The sequence below is a fragment of the Dermochelys coriacea genome, chromosome 3 (genome assembly GCF_009764565.3).
Source record: "Dermochelys coriacea isolate rDerCor1 chromosome 3, rDerCor1.pri.v4, whole genome shotgun sequence".
Taxonomy (NCBI): Eukaryota; Metazoa; Chordata; order Testudines; family Dermochelyidae; genus Dermochelys; species Dermochelys coriacea.
Window position 1 is genome coordinate 149,332,231 of NC_050070.1, and position 22,468 is coordinate 149,354,698.

Sequence of the window (22,468 nt, forward strand, 5' to 3'; positions counted from 1 at the left end):
ATACACTGATGAAAATCCACTGAAGTCAATTCAGTTACTCTAGGGTAATCGAGGACAGAGTTTGTCCCATGGGGTTAAGTGCACGCAACATAGCAGACTATCTACCCACTCTTCTCTGTTTCTCACACTATGGGGAATGCAAAGCTGATGTAAAGCTACCTTTACCCACTCCCACACCCTTTCATACCTGCACTCAGCATGGGAACAGACTAACTGAAAATCAGGGTCATTGTGTCTGCAGTACTGCCAAAATCAAGTGTTCAAAAATTATGAGTCAAGCTCCAAATAATCATGAGATTGTCTTAAAAACCATGAGACTTTTAAATATAATAAGTGTCAGGTGCATTTTATTTGCCGTTTGGTCTTTGACATTTTAGGGTTAATGTTGTCAAGCTTTTCTCCACAACCAAGAAAGCTAGAACTTTAACTTAAATAAACTGAGATTCTTACAGAATCACATGATTCCAAGAGCTGGGTCTCTAAGAAAAACACCAAATATAATAAGACTTGCATTAACATTACTAGGGCTGACAATACTGTGTCTGTGAGCTCACTAGCTTCAAAACACTATTTGTAGAATGAGATATATATCAAAAGGAGGGATTCTGTATTGATGATGTAACTACCCCCAAGAGAAAGCATTAAGCTTTACTCTGCAGCCACTCCAGAGTATGTAATATACTCTGATTTTACAGGAAACAATAGACATGTTCAAAACATATAATCCAAAAGGATTTTATAACTATTTTATGAGAGTCATAGATTCCAGGGCCAGAAGGGACCATTGTGATTATCTAGTCTGACCTCCTGTATAGCACAGGACAAAAAAGTCCCCAAAATAATTCCTAGAGCAGATCCTTTAGAAAAATATCTAGTTTTGATTTAAAAATTGTCCATGATGGAGAATCCACCTCAAATCTTGGTAATTTGTTCCGATGATTAATTATTCACTGTTAAAATGTATGCCTTATTTCCAGTCTGACTTTGTCTAGCTTGAACTTCCAGCTGTTGGATCATGTTATATCTTTCTGTTAGACTGAAGAGCCCATTGTTAAATATTTGTTCCCCCTGCAGGGACTTACAGGCTGTGATAAAGTCACCCCTTAATCTTTTATTTGTTTAGCTCAATAAATTGAACTCCTTGAATCTATCATTATAAGGCATGTTTTCTAATCCTTTAATCAGTCACTTCCAGTAACCAGATAAACTCCTTTTAGTGAACACAGGCATTGACACACCTAAGACTTTTACCTTTAAAAATGAAATAGAGTATGATACCCTTCCCCTGAATGGTTGGTAGTGACAGTAACTTGTTAGCATCTGACAGGTGTTCAGCAATCTGTGTGAAATGACTTGCATCAAGATGTAAACTGAAATATGAAAATTGATTCTCCATTCATTCCACAGGGAGTTAATGTGCTTAACTTCCATTAGAGTTAACAGGAGTTATGTTATTAAATTCCCCATCCATAAGGTTATGAATAAGCCCCTGGCTTGTTAGGAGTTAACTAATACAATAAAACAACATGGTAAAGAATGCTTTTTTATGTTTCTCTAATCTAATGACTTTCCTCTCTGCTTTTTTGTTGAATAGAGATGTGAAAAATACAGTCATAAATCATATGGAAAACAATGAAATGCAAACATGTGTATTGATTTTGGTCTGTTATTTTAAAGTGAGGCTACTGCTGTTGGTTTCTACCCACCCTGCCCTTAATGTGTCTATGCTTAAGTGTTGTAGGCCTAAAATAATCTTTTTTCGGTATTCATAAACTGAAGTATTAAAAATATCAAGATTTATTCTAAGATACCTACATTAAATGCACAGGCCAAAAGTGATTTAATTCTATGAGTTTAATGACTCGGGAACATATTTGCTAGATTGTAAATTTGGGTACAGCCCTGAGCAAGAGGTGATACTTTAAGATGCATGCCCTTATGAGAAGTTCCAGGAGACACTTAGTAAAATCCTGTACCTCTTCAAGTCAATGGTCAAAGTTTTGTCAAGAGATTCAGCGAAGCCAGGAATTCACTGAGAGACATTCCGGTGAGTCATAATTCCTTCCCTGATCCCTCCTTGCTCCTGAGCAGGTAATAATTTACCACTGACCTGTAACATCAATAAATTATTGCCTCCCACAACGTAAGATAGCTCAGATACTCTGGCCAGTGAGTAAGAAAGGGGGAGTCAAGGGTCCGTCCATTCCCAACCCACCAGCTATGCTGCAGGTACCTCATTTATTCGTACATTTCTGGACTCAATGTCTGGTTAGCCCCCCTAACTGTGTAGGAAAGATTGCTACTCCCTTGCATCTCTTTGTATTCTGTCACATTCTGGCCTGCAACAGGGCGGCTTGCCCCTTAAGGGCTGGAGAGCCTGGGGCCAGCCAACCCAGATTATTAAGGAGGCATACCTGGATCGGATCAGGTAATTCCCTATAAGGGCAGCAGGTGGTTGTAGAGGTGGTGGAGGGTTGGGAGAGTGCAGGAACCAAAAGCTGTTGTAAGGAAGAGCTTGTTCCTAGGGAGCTAGAGCCCAAGCCCTGATGTTCCAAACAGGTTGGGCCTATCAAAGCAGGAAAGGACCTAGGCTGGAAGGCTTGGGAGTAGAGTGAATTGGAGACTGCTAGGAATGAGCTGGCTCCCACAGAGGGATCTAAGGTGTAGTGTTTCCTTACCGAGATAACAGGCAAGAAAAGTCTGGAAGTGACCTGATAAGAGAGTAAAACTGATGGACTGTATTTGGGGACTTTGAGTTTTATTTTGGAGCTTTATTTATGTGACTAAACTTGGACCCTTGAGATGGGATGGTGAATGAGCAAGTAACTACTGAGTGGAGTTTAAGAAGCCCTTTGAGGGAGAAATTATTAGTGGGGTGCATGGGAGGTGGCTGACCCCACTAAATGATCCAATAACATTATCAGAAAACAGCAAAATCTTGGAAATGCAGGTGTTTTATTAGGGGGCAGTTAAAGGAAGCTTTCCTAAAAACACATGTGAATGTGGTGATCTATGCAACAGCCTAGCACATGGGGGACAAGCAAAACATTATAGGGAATTAACCACTTGATAAAGTGCTTTCAGTCCTGGGTGTGTCAATAATGTAAAGATATTGCCAAATGACATGCACTTAAAAGAACAACAACAAATAAGGCTAATGCTAAAAGCTTATATCAGATGAAATACTGAAAATGTTAAATAAGCATAAGCTGGCTAAGAACTGACCAAAGCCCAGTGTGCTGCAAATGTTTATGCAGGTGTTTAACTTCAAGCTGGTGAGCAGTCACACTAACATGGCTGCTATTCTGAAACCTGTCATTAACTTCAACAGATTTATAGCGTTTAAGGCCAGAGGAAACTATTAGATCATCTAGTTTGACCTCCTACATATCCCAGGCCACTAAGTTTCACCCAGTGAACCCTGTTGAGCCCTATACCCTGTTTAAAGTAAAGCTTGTGCATAAGTGTTTGAAAGATCAAGACTTAAGGGGGAACATGATAATATTCTATATAAACTTGAAGGATCAGTATAGTGAGGATTAATTAAGGTGATAAAAAGCTCTTAGTTTAAGTGGGAACAGGAGCGTAGCCACTGGTGGGACTGGGTGAGCTGTGGCCCACCCACTTAGCATCCAGGCACACACCCTCAGCCCCACCTCTGCTCCCACCCCTGCAGTTGCCCCACTCCTCCCGCCTGACGCTCCAGCCAGGGAGCGGGGTCAGGGTGTGAGGGCTTGCAAGCTCCCTACCCCTGCTCCCCAGCTGGAGCGCCAGAGAGGGGCAAACCCCTGTGCCCCGACCCTGTGCCCTGCTGGTGTGCCGGGCGGGTGGGGTGGAGCAGGGCAAGCCCCTGACCTTGCTCCCTGGCTGAGCGCCAGGCAAAGCTGAGCAAGTCCCGGACCCCTTCCCCGGCGGGAGCGCTGGGCGGGCATAGCAGGGCAAGCCTTCGTGCCCCGACCCTGCTCCCTGCTGGAGCACTGGGAGGGTAGAGCGAGGTAAGCCTACAACCCCGCTTCTCAGCTGGAGCTGAGGCAGAGCAGGGCAAGCCCTGATCCCCAGGCAGGAGCGGTGGCATATTTTTCCGGGCCCTCCCATTTTTCCAGGGGCCCTGGTCAGAGCATCTATTCCCCCCTGCAAGGCTGGCTGGAGGAGGGGAGACGTGATCCTGATCACTCCTACCCCACATCATTGCCCACCCACCCCAAGTTGGGGCCCACCGACATGTGCCATCCTGGCTACACAGGGCCATCGTTAAGCATATGCATCATATGTGGCTGCGTAGGGCAACTGAAAATTTGGGGCACCCTGGATTTTAGTGTCCACCCGCTCCCGGCTCTTCCTATCCCCGTTCTGACCCTTCCTGCAGGCTCCCACACAGCAGGCTGCTGCAGCCTGGTGAGTCTTTCTCCGGAGGAGATCTAGGGCATGGCTACACTGGAAACTCCAAAGCACTGTCGTGGAAATGCTCCCACGGCAGCACTTTGAAGTGCGAGTGTGGTCACACGCGAGCGCTCCTGGTAATCCACCTCCACAAGGGGATTAGCTCCGAGCGCTGGGAGTGCGGCTCCCAGCACTGGGAGCCTGTCTACACTAGCGCTTTAAAGCGCTCAGACTTGCTGTGCTGGGGGGGGGGTGTGGGGGTGGAGGGGAGTGATTTTTCACACCCTTGAGCCAGCAAGTTAGAGCGCTATAAAATGTAAGTGTAGACAAGCACCTAGTAACTTAAAAATGAAAAAGCCTTCCAGACCTATTTGCACAACATTGAAACCGTTAAAGAGCCATTCAAGTGGTAATGAAGCCCTTTAACAGGCATTTGCCAACCCCCAGGTTGAAACTGTCAGTTTCTGAATTTACTGACAAAAACAGTTGTGCATTTCTGTAATGTTTATTCAGAACATGTTGGGCTACAGGACCTTAGTTTAAAATTTGCTTTAAAAAAATTTTGCTATTTCATTAGTGAGTTGGTAAAGATTATAAAATCACATCTCTTAAGAAATCCTTGCATAGATTTTTAGATGCACAATCATCTTTAGCCTTAAATGCTTGGATCTTCAGACATAGTTTTTTAAATGAATCCTTCAAAAGACCACCCTTATGTAAAATACACATTTTAATTTTAATTACTATAGTAAAAAAAACTTTGCTTCCAAAGCCTTCCTGTCCTTTCTCCCCATCCCTTTCTCCCTTCACACACACCTCTTTCCCCTCCCACATTGAAGAGAGCCTTTAAAGGGACAACACCCCTTTCCTTCCAGATAGCTGGACAAAGAGTTTCCCTTTCTTTACCTCTGACTATCTGATGAACTAGTTTTAATAGAATTCTCCCGCAAAATCAGTACCTAGTAAGATATAAAATCCTTTGTTATGCCTAAAATCTTTGGAAACATATTTTTTAAAAAGAAAAGGAGTACTTGTGGCACCTTAGAGACTAACAAATTTATTTGAGCATAAGCTTTCGTGAGCTACAGCTCACTGAATGCATCCAATGAAGTGAGCTGTAGCTCACGAAAGCTTATGCTCAAATAAATTTGTTAGTCTCTAAGGTGCCACAAGTACTCCTTTTCTTTTTGCGAATACAGACTAACATGGCTACTACTCTGAAACATATTTTTTAAAGTTGGTGAAATTTCATAAACGTCTATTGTTACGGAGATCACACAAAGTAAAAATTAGTGTTCCCTTTTTCTAAAAGCAATGAACATTGTTATGAACACACTAAACCTCTGTGATTGATTAATTTAAAATAATGTCTTTGTTTCAGTGAGTTAAATATGTAGTAATCTGGAATGATTACTTTATGAAGGCTTAAGAGTACATTTAAAATATAAAATCATCTAAGAAATACTGATTAAGAAAATGTAAAATAGAGAAGAGCGGCATCATGTATTCCATAATATTTAATGTTGTATTCATCAAGACAGCTGACTCACCCTTACTACAAAGTTTTTGCAAATAAATATCTGACAAACTTCAGGGCATATCAAAAAACCTGTGACTGACATTTTTTATTCCCAAATTTAGTGCTTTTAATTAGGCACCTTCTGCATGTCCAGTCTTCCCCATCTGGCATGCAGTGGAAAACATGCTTCATTTTCTTTAGAAAGAAATTGCAGAAGTGTGTGTGGTTGGGTGTTGTGTTTGTTTTTTTCCCCAAAATGTCATTTGCTTCATTTGGGTTCAGGGATTTGGCTGGAAGGGGGGTGAACAGGGAGGGGGAGGGAAGAGAGGAGGGAGACAGTGGGGAGAGGGCAGGGCCTGGGCAGGGTGAGGGCGGGGCCTGAGCCAGAGCAGGGGTGGAGTATGGGCAGGGCCACAGGCAGAAGAAGTGGGCAGGGGAGCTAGCCTCCCCAAGCGGCAACTTCACCCGCTGCCCATGACAGCAGGTAAGAGCAGGTTGGCTTCTGCATACCCAGAGCACACTGCAGTCTCCTTAGGCAGGGGTCATATTCACAGAGCCGAATGTGCTAGCGCCATGCATTCTGCGTGAGGGAGAGGGTACGGGGGTCTCTGTGGGGAACTGTGACTCTCTACTGCCGTGAGTCTTCATATCCTTTGCTGCCTCATCCCACCCCCCAGGCTGTGAGCCCAGGCTGCCATCGGGCATAGGGGCACCAGTTTAATAATACTGCATAGGGTCCCATAAATCCTAAGGACGGCCCTGTGGCTACACCACTGAATGGGAGTTAAATGGTGCTTAGGCTTATGTCAGATTTCATCATGGGTTGTATTTACCCTATATGTGGAAAATTGACTTCCCTTTTTTAAATGTAAATAGCTTTTGCTGATGGTGCAGCATGTCTCTTTGCCCAGCATTCTTGGAATCTCACAGTAACATACTGTACCAGTGTAATCTTGTATTGTGTTACTCTACTGTTCTGGACTATTCTGCAGAATGTTGTAGTTGTTTAATAAGAAGGTATGGGCGAGGTTTCCAAGGGTTGAGTAGCTCAGTAATAATGGAAGTGAGAACTTGAAACAACATCCAAACAACTGAATTTGAAAGTATTCTTGACTGGTTCAGAAGTGTGGGAAGGCAAAGCTTTGGACTGGTGCTGGATTTTTCAAAAATACTTTGCCTTCTTCATAGTTACTGCTAGGCCCTAGTTACAGGTCACAGTTACATGACAATATCTCTGCCTTCTCCCTCCAAGGCAAGTGATGAATGAATTTTAGAGATTGATGATGGATGGTTAAACATCCATACTGTCTTCATCCCAGTGTGATTTCATAGCTGCTATATGACCTGTACTGAATCCTGAACATAGTGAAACATTTTATATTCAGAGTATTATATTCAGTATTCAGAGTATAAGAGTGAACAGATACTTCACATATGGATAACAAAGCAAGATAGCATCTTTACTCTGTCAAAGGCTATATGTGGAAATCTCAGCAAGAGGTGAAGGTCCAGATTCAACCATGTTGAATAACTTCAACAGAATCATAGAAGCAGGGAATTTAGACCCTAGGGGGCGGGGATATGGAGTAGAATGCCACAGGTGATGAGACTTGCTTATCCTCTCAAGCAGAAATGGTAAGCATTGTAGTGACAGCCTCCGAGAAAGCCTCTTCCATGTGAAGAGCTGAGTGCTCTCTAGTCTCATCGACTGACTGCAGAAGGAGCTGAGGGTTTTCTGTAGCACAGATGAAAACTTTTCAAAAACTTAAATCATTGATAAAAATCATTCAGCCTTTTTTTTTTTTGGACCAGCTCTAACTTTCAGCAGCTTTCTAGTTCAAGCCTTTTAATCCTCTTTCCTTTTCTTGTAAATTCATTGTAAATGGATTGTTTTAAGTTATTATGGATTGCCTGTATCAGGTGTAGGTATTTTGGTGCAAGGTAGAGGAAGATCAGGTATATCAGCCTGTCCCCCTCTCATTGTGCAGATTGTACAATCAAAGTTCTCAGTGTTAGGCGCTGTTGTGATGCTGTGGATGGTAGCACTTACATAAAGATTAACCAGCAGAACATTTTTCACCTGCTTATGTATAATGCAAATCTTGATAAATAACTTGTAGTCTAGCCTTGCTTTGGGAAAAGCTTTCTGAACTGGATAATTAACAATATGTGGGTGATTCACAAACATCTTATGATATGCTATGAATCTCTCTGTCAGAATGGGATGATTGGGGAATAAAAGGCCCCTTAGAAATGTTATGCATCATTTATATGGGCTTTTAATCACACTGTCTTTGGAAAACTGTGGGATGCATTTGACTATGAAAGACACAGAAGCACTATTTCCAAGTTATCTATTCAGATTAGATACGTATGTGTCTTTTTCACTTAATGTAAGTACTCAGCATTATGTGATATACCCAGAAACTCCACTAAAAAAGATAAAATCAGATAGAAAGTCTAGTCTTGTGATGTCACAAGACAGAGCCATGACATTTGTTCACAACTCTGTCACACATTTCCTGTATGACCTTGGGCAAGTTATAAACTCCCTGCATCTCAGTCTTCCCTTCTGTAAAATGGGATTGATATTTCTCAAAAGTGTTGTGAAAAGAGAGCTCTATGAATATTACCAAAAAATGCCAATATTCAATAGAATATATTATTTCAATCTATAAAATGACAAGAGATGCCTCTATAAGTCTAGGTACCTCTGACAATTATTTAAATACACTAAATCAGTATACCAAAATAAATAATAGCCCCACAACATATAATCATTCTAAATAACCACTCAGCATGAAAAGAAATACATTCGTTTTGACTCTAACGCGCAGTTTGTGTTCATTTCCCACAAATGTTCTAACTAGTATGTTTATTAGCAAAAATGTTCAGCTTAAGTCCTTGTTTAATAAGGTTGCAGAATACCTGTGGAAAGTAAATTCTGAAATCATGAATGCACACTGGAAAATCCAGTAGCGCTGGGTTGGTGCATGCTCAGTTGATCTGTGGGGATAGCGCTTCTATGCAGCCTGCTCAGCATATGGCAGCTGTGAAGTGCTGGAGCATGCACAGCGCAGATGAGAATTTTGCTGGCAAACTGGTCTCTACTGAGCATGTGCACACTGAAATTTTTTAAAGGGCTTATAACTTAACTGAATTTCTGTGAATTTTCACACGGACAACAAAAGGTACCACAATGCCAGTCTCAACTCCCTGACACATTTCTATTCTGTGCTCCGAAGCATGAAGTTAATGCTTCTGAACAAAACTCCTGTACAAATTTTTTTAACATGGCAACACAAAATACTTATTCCTTCATTTCTAAGAATTAGAACTTCCAAATTATTTAAATTTTCAAAAAAATCAACTTGAGGCAGACAAACAACATAGAGAATTTCAGGCCAAACAATTAAATTAAATAACTGAAAACAGGATCTTGTAATGGAAAGTGTTAGTCAAGCTTAATTGTAGTCATTGCTAACTGTACCACGTATAATTAATTGACAAATAATTTCTAATGTAAAGAGAGGACATATTTCAAGGCATAAGCATTTAGAGGTAGAGATACAGTTGACCTGTTGACTCCAACTCTGCATCTCTTGATTTTCAGTGTTTGATTTCTCAACCTTAATATTGCTATGGGGTTCCCCCCGCCCAATAAGATCAATACGAGGAACATGTCTTGATAGAAATCCTAGATAAATGGATGCAAGTATTTGCAGAACTATAGCACCCCAGAGCTGAAAGTATTTTGTAGAATTCAGAGTTGATTTATTTAAACTATTCATCACTAATGTAGCTTATAGATGCTGCAAACTGACTGAGCTTGTTATAAAACTGATAATCCTTGGCTTCAAGATTTACTTTCCATCATATCCTTTAGATGCCCTTCAGCTGAACAACTTCATGTGAGAGCTGTTAGGTTGTTTATAGTAGGCATTTTAATCACACTTAGATATTATTAAAACATCCTGTCTGGTAAAGATTTCCAGTTTTCTTTCTTTCAGTTCTGTTGCTAGTGAAAGGATATATATTATTTGGACCAGTGAAGTAGATCAGCAAACCCAGCAGCTGTTTTTTAGACTTGGATTCCACATACTCGAATGACTACAGTCAAATGACTGTTGTAAGTTAGGAAATGGATGTATATAATGGACCAGATCCTCAGCTGCTGTTAACTGGCATAACTCCATTGAAGGTATGTTGATTTACCCCAGCTGAAAATCTGGCCAATTACTATACAAAATGAAGAATGTTTTTTAAATTCTGTAAAGGTTCTTAATCCCCCCATAGTGCACAAAAGGACAGTGACCAAATGCCAATAATTCACAAAATAATTCCATGACCTGTACTGAGTTGAGCACATTAATCAGTGCTCAAATTAATAAACATTTATATGAATAATTAATAGAACAGAGCTATTACACACTCAAATAGGTCTAAAAAGCTAAGAGAATCACTTAGTAGTAAAAATAAACCATAAAATATTGAAAAAGGAGAGGTTTTGCTCTTTTATTATTTATTTATGGCATTAACTGTGTTCTAGGCACTTTATTTTGCAAAGTACACAAAATGAATGACATGCAGTCGATCCCAACATGAATCAAAAGGATAGTGTAACTTCTCCATTTTCTTCACGTTTTTTGTGGCTTGTTTTGTTAAGTTATAGATGCCTGGTGCTTGACTTCAGCTTTTTAACCTTATATTTGGGTGTGCTGATTTTTTAAAATTTATTTATTTATTTATTACCTCCGCAACCCGCCCCCCCCCAAGCCTGGGCTCCAGCCCAAGCTTGAATATCTACACGGGAAGTTTATTGCCCAGCAGCCCAAGCCCTGTTGAGCGTGAGTCAGCTGAAATGGGACAGCCATGAGGTTGTGAGTGTGTGTATCTACCCTTAGCACACAGGATGGACCTACTTTGGGAAGGAATCAGTGAAACAACGGAGGCTGTCATTTACCTCCTCTGTTGCAGAAGCTGGAAGGTTTGTGATGAATGAGGCAGGAGATTTCAGGAAGAGAAAGACCAGTCTCTCAGTTAAGGCAGTTGAATGCCAACGAGGCAGGAGCACCGGAAGATCCCTGAAAGTAGGGGGCCCTGTGCTGCCCTGCCCCCTCTCCCTAGCCTCCCGTTGCTTGCCCTTACTGGCAACCGGTAAAAAGTAGCGCCCCTGCCACAGAGTTCCTTTTGGATGTTGGGCAAGTCACTTGCACTGAACTTTCCCAGGCAGTCACCTCTGCCAGCTTTCATTACAGGTCCTCCTGGACCATTCCTTGTGGTAATGTTATGGTCGGCAGAGGGAAGTCCGTTATCAAAGGCAGCCATTGCCATGACAACCAGGGTACTAGTGACTCTCCGCGGGTATGCAAATGAACTGGAAGGAGGGAGTGGTGAGTGGTTGATTATCTCTGATCTCACAATGGCAGGAGATGTCAGCAAATGTATACTTGGTGGGGAGAGTAATCAAGTTTTTCCCAAATTTCCTAAAAAGCCAACAACATACAAACACATGGGAGGTCACTGCATGAACATTCCTTGTAGTTGAAATTTGGTTCAAATTCCTCACAGCATGCTTACAAAAAGGGATCTGAAAAAAGATGAGACACTGAGGCAGGGGTGCTGGAACTGGGGGGGACAGAAGGCCATGTCCCGCTCTTTTTACTGGCCTTACGTGTGAGCAATGCAGGGGGGAGGACTGGGGTGGAGGAAGGGGTGCTGCATGGGAGCAAGGCCACGGTTCAGGCGCCGGTGCCTCCTCACTTTTGGGACCTTCCACTACTCCTGCACTGAGGTACAGACCCTCTAAAACAGAACATTCCATTGCTTCCTTAACTATGGTCTTATGGTAGTGAGACCATAATAACAGAACCTTTATTAATGGGGATGATGCAGACAAAGGAAAGAAACAAGCTTGAGTCCCAGGTTGTATCTACCCTACAGTTTAAAAACGCATGACTGGCCTGTGCCAGCTGACTCAGGCTAGGGGCTGTTTAATTGTGGTGTAGATGTTCTGGCTCAGGCTGGAGTGCAGGCCCTAGGACTCTGCAAAGTAGGAGGGACACAGATTTCAGGCTGTAGGCTGAGCCTGAGGCTATGTCTACTCTACTGGGGTAAGTCAATCTACGCTATGCAACTCGAGTTGACTTACCGTAGATCGAGTTACCGCAGAGTCTACACCATGGGGGGTCGATGGGAGAAAATCTCCCATAAACTTACCTTACTTTTCTCATCGGGGTTAGAGTACAGGGGTCAACTGGAGAGCAATCTGCAGTCGATTTGGCGGGTCTTTACTAGCCCCGCTAAATCAACTGCTGGTGGATCAATCTCAGAGTGTTGACCTCTGCCATAGTGTAGACCTGCCCTGAATGTCTACCCGGGAAGCCTGTCAGTTGGCACGGACCCGCCATGGGTGTCTGTAACAGGATCCCTAGGGTACAACCTGGGACTGTGGGACTGCTGTTCCCCCTTAAATCATTAATCTGGGTAGTCTTTCTCACAATGGTGGCAAGTAGCAAAGCCTTCTAGGTGCTGTTACCACTCCATACAACTGCATGTGAAGCCCCACACCCAGCTGGATTGTATGAATGCTCCCAGAGAGGCACCAGCCAAATCCCCACAGCTCCCGTCCTTGTTCGTTAGTAACATACCCTCTTGCATTGCTCAAGACCCTTTCCTGAGCAAAACAAGTTTACTGATTAAAAAGATAAATTTTAAGTTATAGGCAAAAAGTCAGAGTGGTTACCAAAATAAAATAAAATATATAAGTATGCAGTCTAAACTCTCAACCTATAGACTGGGCAACATCTAGATTAAGCAGTTTTTCTCCCCCATTGGATATTGCAGGTTGGTCACAGTCTTTTCATACACAGGCTTTCCCTCTTAGCTTCGGGACCAGTCTCTTCAGCTCCAGCGTTCTCGTTGCCCTCAGCGTAGGTGGGGGAGAAGAGAAAAGACGAAGCATGGGGCCACAGTGTAGTTTTATACCCTTGTTCCATGTGCTTGGAGAACCTAAGTCTAGGCACGTCTGGTGAGCATTGCTCAGTCACCAGGCAAGGTAGAGTAATTTTGCTGGTGTGGCATTGTGCAAGTGAGTCATTGAATTGTAACTCTCTTGCTGGACCATGGCTTTTGATAGTAGTTCAACACCCGCCTGGGCATTGGTTAGCTCCCTTGTTCTTGTCTCTGGGGATCTAATATCTTGGCGATTCCCCAATTCACAGCATATTTTAGTAACTACCATACGACCCAATCTCATATGCACTAATGATGTATATATTTAGATAGAACAATGGCTTTCAGCAGATCATAGCCTTTCCCATGATATCTTAAATGGCACACTTTAAATGAATATCACAATTATATATAAATAATGAATATGGGGGATTACAGGGTGCTCCCCTGAGGTATAGAGTGTCACAGTGTCTAACTGAGTGTAGACATACCCTTAAAGCCCCAGCTGTGCTGCAGGATGGGCAGTTAGGAAAAAAGCTGCTTTTCACTTGTAAATTGACTGTATTTATTATGGAATTGGTAACAGCCCACGGTATGTTTTTTAGAGTCACTTTTCAGAGTAGAACTGAACATTAAAGTCATTGAAACGAATCATCAGGTCTTTACTTAGACCCAAATCATTCCCTAAGGAGAAAAGCATGCATGGGAAATGGAACTCCCTGAGCTTTTATGGGAGTTTCCACTAGATCTTTTTAACAGAGATGGGGTTTTATCCCTCCCCATCCCTGTGGAACAAGTAGGCATTTCATCCCCAAAATATATAGTTCTCCTGAGATCAGTGGGGATACACTGGAGGTCAGGTGCTTCCACGCTTCCTTCTGTTCCACTGCCTCTTTCATCCCAGCTTGTCCAATGGAGCCAAGCTGACTGAGCTTCACTTGCCTGCAACTGCACCCAGACACGCCCGCAAAAGAGAGTGGGGCTCCATCATGGAAAAAGTGGTATGCAAACATTAAACCAGCCTTGGGTAGGATTCATTTTTCTATTTATTCCCTGCTGGTTTCTTTGAGCCTGGGGAAGATAATGCATATTGCACACCTTGCAGTTCTGCCCCCTCTATATGCATAAATCCTCATCTCTGCAGTTGGCCATCTGTCCACATACAGGTAGGATACAGAGAAAGCATCACTTATGAAGCATCTTGGTTTGGATTTAATCTGAGATTTTTTTCCCCCTTCATTTAATTTTTAGAAAATACATTTTGCTGCTTTTTTAAGAAAACTCTTCAAGAAAAACTGCAGTTTTGCTATAATAAAAATCTGGGAAGCCCACAAAAGCAAGGATAATGAGATTGACGGCTGAAATCCCTCTCTCCTTGACTCACACCATAATAGAGGTGCCTGATGTATTGCATGCTTTCAGAACAGAAGTGCGTTTATGTAACATGTTAAATCGTATGCACAATATAGTAGGCCAAGGACAAAGGGGCAGTCTGAACTTTTCACTTAATTGCTCGATTATCATTAATAGCAAATAGATTAATTACTTTTATACAATTAAAATAAATTAATAACTTAACACTGCTCAAAACAATTCCCTGAATTTGCCTGAGGGTGTTCATTATAATAATATTTATAATCAATAAATGTGCTATAATAAAAATATCATATAGTGCACTTCAGTTTAGATTCCACTGAATTTCTGCTTTGCTTAGCTTTAGACATTAGTGTTCCAGTACCAAGAACAGCAGATTTACATCAGAGTAACAAAGGTGACAATACAAGAGACTGAAGTTGTGTACTATTCCAGAATTACATTGGTGTATGTGAAATGTCAATCTAACCAAAAGTGTCCTCGCTGATCCTTTGCTAAAAAAGACAAACATGAAGGATAAGAAAAGGGACCAAATTCAGCTGAAATTGAAATGAGAGACAATAAAACAAAACAAAAAAAACCAAAAGATCTCTAGAAAAAGAAGAAAGGAAAGACAATTCCACAAAGTACTGAGAGTCTGATCCTGATCGCTCAGTGGTACATTAAGTAGGCTTTTTAGTGAGTTGGCCATGCTGACATCTGCAGAAGGGGCTTCCGAAGAATAAGTGAGCAGGGTGTTAATGAAGGCTTTGTCTCTCCTTGGAAGTGTTTGCTGATATAGATATACTGGTACAGCTATGCCAGCAAATCCCCCCTAGAGAAGATGCAGCTTATGCTGAAAGAAGTTTTTTGGGTCTTTTGTTTGGTTTTTAAACAAGTATAGCTTAATCCAGTTCCCCAAAGTGAATAAGCTGTTCTGCCAAAGGGACTCTGATGGTATGATGGCTTTTGCTGGAATAGCTATGTCCTTTAAGGGTGTGCTTCCCCCCCCTTCCCTTCTTGCGCTCTTGACTAAGCTATGCTGGCAAAATTTTTAAGGATAGACAAGGCCTCAACAAGAGAAACTCTATTTCTAAACTTTCTTGAAATCAATCTTCCCAAGTCCGTTTTCTTTCTTTCTCTTTAGATCCACAGCTGTGCCAGAGCAGTGTTTGACATAGGTGGGTTTATGTCAGTTTTCCATCCACCCTGATCCTGAAGGAAGCTTGGGATCACTGTCTTCCCACTATAAGTTAGAACAGCCCTGAGACTGCTCTAACACTAATGGATAATGATCCTGGGACAGCACTATCAGGCTACACATTCCAGCCTTGCGCCCTTCTACCCTTTACATGCCCTCAGCGTACCACAAATTGCAAGGCTTGGAGAAGGCATGAACTGGCATAATATTGGTACTACACTATTGGAATCCTCAGCTGCTCTCTCAAGGGTTAAGTCTACTGCCCCCAACATTATGCCAGCTGGAGATTTCTCAGTGCATGTTCTGCAGCTCTCTGTTCATGTTGGACTGTAGGAATGGTGCAAAGGGCCCTGAGTAGAGTCCAGAATGTGGCCCAAGATTTGTTAAGAAGGTTATCTTAAAACAAAAGAAATAGTATGTGGAACAAACTTGGAACTTTGCAACGCTCACCTGAAATTTAGTTACAGTGAATGAGAGGAAACATAGTGCTATGACCTGGGGTGCAAGTAACTTCAAGGACTTACCGGTACGCGGGGCGCCTGGGGTCCTGGGCAAGGTGGGGTGGCTCTGGGCCTCTGGAAGGGGCGGGGCCTAGGGCGGAAGGGACGGGGCTGGGCCAGGCTCTCCCAGCCAGTCCTTCAGTACTGCCCGGCCCATGCCGCCTGGAGCTCCAATGGCGATTTAAAGGTCCTGGGAGCCCTGGGCCCTTTTAAGTCACCAGGCCCTGGGGCAGCTGCCCCTTTTGCCCTCCCCCCCCCCTTCAGGAGCCCTGCCGGTATAGTGCTTAAAGAGCTGCCTCAGCAACGCTTTAATGTCACCTGTGTACCAGCGGCCACTTTCTTACTGGTACGCCGTACTGGCTTACTTTCACCTCTGGCTATGACCCCCTTAGTCAGCCTGACAGTCTCATGTCAAGTTCTTCTTCTTAGAGTGTCTTTGAGTTGCTGCCAAACATCTTTTTCTCTTCTACAATCTTCTTCTCCTTCCCCCCCTCTCTGATTATACGTTTAGAAGTTCATTTGATTAGCCCAACAAATCATATAAGGCACCCCCAGCCTGCCAAAGTGCTGTTTCCCTCGGGGACTCATGCTCCTGTTTTCCCCAGTCATTCCTCATTGTAATCAGTGTTACCTACACAAGGTAGGTTAGAGTTTCTCTAATCTCTTGGAGGGTATACAAACACATTACAGTAGAACCTCAGTTATGAACACCAAAGTTATGAACTGACCAGTGAGCCACACGCCTCATTTGGAACCAGAAGTATGCAATCAGGCAGCAGCAGAGACCACAAAAAAAGAGCAAATACAGTAGTACTGTGTTAAATGTAAATTATTAAAAAAATAAAGGGAAAGCAGCATTTGTCTTCTGCATAGTAAAGTTTCAAAGCTGTATTAAGTCAATGTTCAGTTGTAAACTTCTGAAATAACAACCGTAACGTTTTGTTCAGAGTTATGAACAACCTCCATTCTCGAGGTTCTCATAACTCTGAGGTTCTACTGTAGAGGTGTCTAAACATTTTGCATTACCCACTTTCTGGGAGATTGTCCAAGCTAAAGTTCTTTAAGGATTTTCCTGATTTAGCTGATGGTTCCTGCTTTTAAAGAGACAGGCGTTTTCATTTCTTTCATAATTCATTCTTACCAGTAAGTCTTCTCCTAGATGAAATCTAAATAGACCGATTAAAACCCAGTCTGCCACAGTGTCTCATCCTGAAATCCAAATAGCACTGTCACTTGAGTTTTCTATTTCCTAAAGCTGGAACCATGGTCTCCTGCCTCCTACTGCCTCACCCCTTCTTTTCAGAGAAGAGTTGGACAAAGGCTGACTCCTGTTTAAATCTCCATTTCTATGGTATGTTGGGGCTTAGGGCTACTCAGATCTGACTCAGAGGATCCCATCCCATCAGCACATGGGGAACTCCCAAACTCATGGGTATTGCTGGGGGGGAAAAGGGATTGATTCCTGCAATGGTCCTTTGGGATCATGGCCAGCTAGTGTAAATTAACTTGTGCCAGGGATCTAGCAGGACCCAGCAGCAGGGAGACCAAAAAAGGCTTAAAGTTACCTTTCCCTGCCCTTTGCACTCCAGTTGCACAGCTATCAGCAGGGCAGGGGAAGATTGGATTTCAACTTCAAACTTCTGGAAAACCACTTACTGATTAAACAGGCAGCCCTAACTCTGCCCCAGAGTGGGTCTGGGTTATCAAAACATTATGCTATGTCATATTTTGGATGAACATTGAATTTAAAAACCAGTTTGTATTTTTATTTGTCTTTCTCATCTTCACAAAAGGCACTGTCACTAGAGAATCGCCCTCTCAATCTTCTCACCTACACTTACCCACCGTCATTTAAATTGGTTCTATTGATGCATCCAGCATCTTTCAACTGTTTACTATCTTCACTATTAATTATTAATTGGGAACCAGTGGTGTGTGAGCCCCTATCACCTGCAAATTCCAGATCTGTCTCCAGAGAAGCCCCATCTGGTTAGCCCCATAAACAAATCTTCAGAAAAAAACTTTGGGTGGCTGCTAGTTTAAGGGTGGATTTGTCGAGAGCCCAAGTTACTTAGGAGTCCAGTCCCCACTGACCTGTGCTGCTTATTCATTTAAATGCTTTTTAAAATTCCATCCTGAATTCTTATTTTGCAACCTGTCTTCTCTAGGGAAAATGCTTTTGTTTTTAAGGCAGTATATTTGCAGTCTGGATTGTATTCCCAACAATGCCTCAGACTTTGTGTCACCTTGGGCAAGTCACTTAGGACAGTAAAGGTACTTCAGATCCTAAAGATGCAGATAGGCACTAAGTGGGACTAGACACTTTTGAAAATCCCTTTAAGTGCCTATCTGCATCTTTAGGATTTGAAGTACCTTTAGAAATCTAGTCCCTAGGCTGAGGTTTCCAATGGAGCCTGAGGCAATTAGGTACACAGGTCCCATTGAATTTCAGTGGGATTTGGGTGCCTACCTCCCTTAATTTCCTTTGAAAGTTTTCAGCATTAATTTCTCTGTTTCTGTTCCCCATCTATAAAAGGGGATAATGATGCTTCCTTTCATCCGCCCTTTGTTTGTCTTCTCTGTTTAGGAGAGTATACATTTTTTGGGGCAGGCCCTATGTGTTTGACAGCACCTAGCACAATGGGTCCCTATCTTGGTGCTACCATAATACAAATATTAAATCTATCAAAGGTATTAATTAGGCATCTCTCACCCTGACATCTAAGCATCAAAGATACCATGCTTCCCATGAAATCCAACTATTCCCAAACCAACTTTAGGGTTGTGCTCATCTTAAACATGCATGGTCTTTGGAAGCTTGGCATAGCATTGTTTGAAGGGGAGATTAGTGCCACACAACATTTGGATTATCCTGCTCCCGGTATTAAGGCCAAATTAAAATACAGAACCTTGGAAGGTGTGAAACAAAACTGAATGACCAACAGGGATGCGTTTAACTTTCCATTTGAGCTGCCTCTGCCTTGGCTTAAGGCTTATCTACTGTTTGTCAAGTTTAAAAAAAAAATTAGTCTTGGTGCACATTTCCCCACGTTCCAGTCAAATGTTTTAGCAAAGACTGCTGTTATGAAAAGGTTTTCTAATAAGGAGAATAATGATCTTCAGATTCTGACCTCCTGGCACAGCAGTGAGATTTATCAGAAGGGGCATGTGACTAGTTAAGACACACAGCCCCAGCTTGAAGGAAACAGCTGCTCATTTCATGCTTTAGCACTTGGCAGTTGGACAAGGAAGGGTGATGTTTGTGTTGAATACCTCTGCAGAACCAAGTACAGTAAGTGATTTTCCTTGTTGTTTTTTTAACTGCCAGTGCTTTCCTATTTTCATTTTAGACTTCTTGCAAAAACACTTAAGGGTGAGGCATATTTTGCCACCTCACTGATAAACAGTCATTCATGTTGAGAATGACTATATTTTTCTGGACCCTTTGTTAGTAACAACATTGTTCGCTGTTGCAGAAATGAAACGGGTATCTTGTTTTGCCTTAGTTCTAGCAAGAGAAAAGGCTGTTTGTTTACTAGGATGGGGATATGGAAAGGCTGTTTATGGTCCATGTGTTTTCTGTTCTCTGTTGACCTCCAAACAGAACTCTGAAGTGGATTAGGGCACAAATGGGGAGTACTGTCATTATTATATTTGACTTTACAATATTAATGTTGAAAATCTACAAAGGAATTCCATCAAACGATGCAATCCAGCTTTAAAGAGTTACTTGTGACTGATGTTACTCTGTGTTGTATGCTGATGAATGAGACCGAATTTTTAGAAAGGAAAAAATAGAAACAGGCAGATAGATAGATACAGGGAGGAAACCATAAGATGTGCCAATAAAGGCTTCACTGATTGACAATCCTAGATAATAGACATGCGCAATCCTGCCAAAAAACAGGGACCACCAAGCCTCCTAAATATCTCTGGCCTTCAGAATCCAATGTATATTTGGATTCTTTAAGTTACTTTCACTTTCTGATATCTTGTGTCCTAACATCCCAGGATCACTGTGTATTGGTCTGAAATGTGCAAGAAACATAAGTGTTACAATACACACTGTAAAATAGATGAATTTTTACACCACAACCAGCTATTATTTAGGCCTGGGACATAGGAATTGCCATACTGGAACATATCAATGGGCCATTGAGTCTGGTATCCGCCCAAGAGAATTGATCTGTACCAGATGCTTCAGAGGTAGGTGAAAAGGGGTGAGTGTGGAGATCAGTGGAATCTTGTCCAAGATGATGGATATAAAGTCAGAAGGCAATTTCAGAGTTATGTCAAATGCAAACACCAGCTAGCTTTTGAACCTTTATTGTCCTATAAAGATGGGCGGAACAATTTTTCTGATGCCAGCTTGCCAACAGGTCCAAAGATTTTGACTTGCAAAGCAGGAAACTATTTATTTAGCTCTGACATCTTTTCTTTTAACCACTTTATGGTGTTGCCAGTTGAATGCCACTGGTTATGATTAGAGCCATGAAGAGTCTAGTGTGTGCAAGATTTTAGTCTTTATTGTATACTTGTGAGGGAAAAGTTAAATTAACCACATTACGAGGCAAGTTAAAAAAGTTGGATGAAGGATGTTATTTTGAATGCTAAGGTTAAGCCTGAAATCCTCCAGAAAGCATCTCTGTCATATTGAAAGGGTTCAAGCTCTACAGCACCATGAAAAAGACCACAAGGTGGGGAAGGAGAAAATCAGCAGATTCTTGCCCAGTACCCCCAGAAGAGGTAGTAATATATTGGAGTACAAACTCTGCCCTTTCCCTCACCCTATGGTAGAGAAGGGTATTTTGGGAGTGGAAGGTGGTAGGCTGGGATGAGAACTGCTTTCCATATATTATCTCACCACAAACTGGTGGGTATTCTTCACCTATGTTAAAGCTGAAAAAAGCAGGGCTGCTTGAAATTCCACCAGTTTCCAAATGTCTTTTTTTTTTATTGGCTATAACACTAGCACAGACTAAGTGGAGCTCAAAGTACTTCAGCCACACCCCATCCTTCTGTTCTCTGGCCCTTCCCCAAACCTGACCCACCCACTATGCCAGGAACAGTGAGAGGTGGGTGGGGGGCTGGCAAAAAGCTGTTATACCTGCTCTGTGCTAGCTGGAGAACCTTCAGACTATCAGAATATTCTGTGGGGCCAATTCTAGCCCCTTTTGGACTTCTCTGTGCAGTCAGAAAAGGATTACTTGTGGCACCTTAGAGACTAACAAATTTATTAGAGCATAAGCGTTGCATCCGATGAAGTGAGCTGTAGCTCACGAAAGCTTATGCTCTAATAAATTTGTTAGTCTCTAAGGTGCCACAAGTAATCCTTTTCTTTTTGCGAATACAGACTAACACGGCTGCTATTCTGAAACCTGTGCAGTCAGTAGCATAAAGAGTCTGCTTTATAAAACAGACTCTGGCACTGGTGATTATTACATGGTGAAAATGATGTAACTACACCGTGCCAAGATAATCTGCAGATACCGGAGAGTTATTTCTGAAAAAACAGCAAAGAAATAACTATTTCACTATACTACAGGCACACAGTTTGTGCCTTTGAAAATCTCGCCACTGTGTATATTTCCTGTTATGATCATCTAAATTTTGCAGATTTATACAATGAGATTGAAAACAAAACTAAAAGTTCTAAACTATACACACACAGGTAATCAGTGTTATTTAGCCTTAATCTGTAATGTACCTTTATTTTACTTTTTTTATCTTTTCATTATAAATACAACTTAGTGCTCAACGAAAATGAGTGACTGATAGGATTAGGTACTCAAATCCTCTATCCACAGAACAGAGAAAACATGAGGAATGACAGCCCAAAGTTCTCCATGCTGCTATTTTGTTTCAACCCTTATCTCAAGTTCACTTTGTTGTTTTTTAAGCAATGACCATGTGCTTTGAAGGATGAGACGGGTATTGCAGTCTTCAGACTATTCAGTTCTTGGCCTTTCTGATGAGTTTCTGTTAATGCTACTGTAATTGTGAGGATAGTTACTGCTGCTGTTCATGAAGTACTGTATGACTGTCGAGTGCATTACAGACAACTGGAAGTTAAGATCTGTGCACTAGGGAAGTCTTACCATCAAGGACCTGATTCTGCAAAAACTTAAGTATGCACTCAGGTTTATGCATAGTGGTCCCATTGATTTCATTGAAGTCAATGGGACTACTAGTGTGTAAAGTTGAGCATGTGTTTATTTTTATTATCATAGTACCGAGGGGACCTCATCTTAGACCAGAACCGCACTATGCTAGGTGCAGTTCCAACACCGAATGAAAACATTGTCCCTACCCACAAAGGGTTTACACTCCAAGTAGAAGACACAACAGATGGATGTAGACAGATGTGGGGGGAAGAACAAGGAAATAACGAGTATTGGTTAGCATGACAGGCAGTGGTGTCTGCACACTGACAGCCTAACTGTTGTCAAGTCTTTGCATGACCAGGATGTAAAGGCCCAGTCCTCAGATGTGCTGAGCACCTGCATCACCCATTAATTGCAAAAGAAATAGAGGCTGCTCAGTTCCTCACAGAAGCTGCTC

The 22,468-nt window shown here is 42.1% G+C and overlaps 1 protein-coding gene across 5 annotated transcripts in view; it reads left to right on the forward strand.

The window, feature by feature from the left end:
* Positions 1–22,468, forward strand: part of RASGRP3 (RAS guanyl releasing protein 3) — a 93,168-nt gene that overhangs the window by 4,509 nt on the left and 66,191 nt on the right. Inside the window, exon 1 of one of the 5 annotated variants that reach the window (XM_038397647.2) lies at positions 19,086–19,199. The exons of 3 other annotated variants lie outside the window; for them this stretch is intronic. The gene's annotated coding sequence lies outside the window, so the exon portion shown is untranslated. Of the gene's footprint in view, positions 1–19,085; positions 19,200–22,468 lie in introns of those variants that run through there. One more of the 5 variants, XM_038397650.2, reaches the window with a different exon arrangement.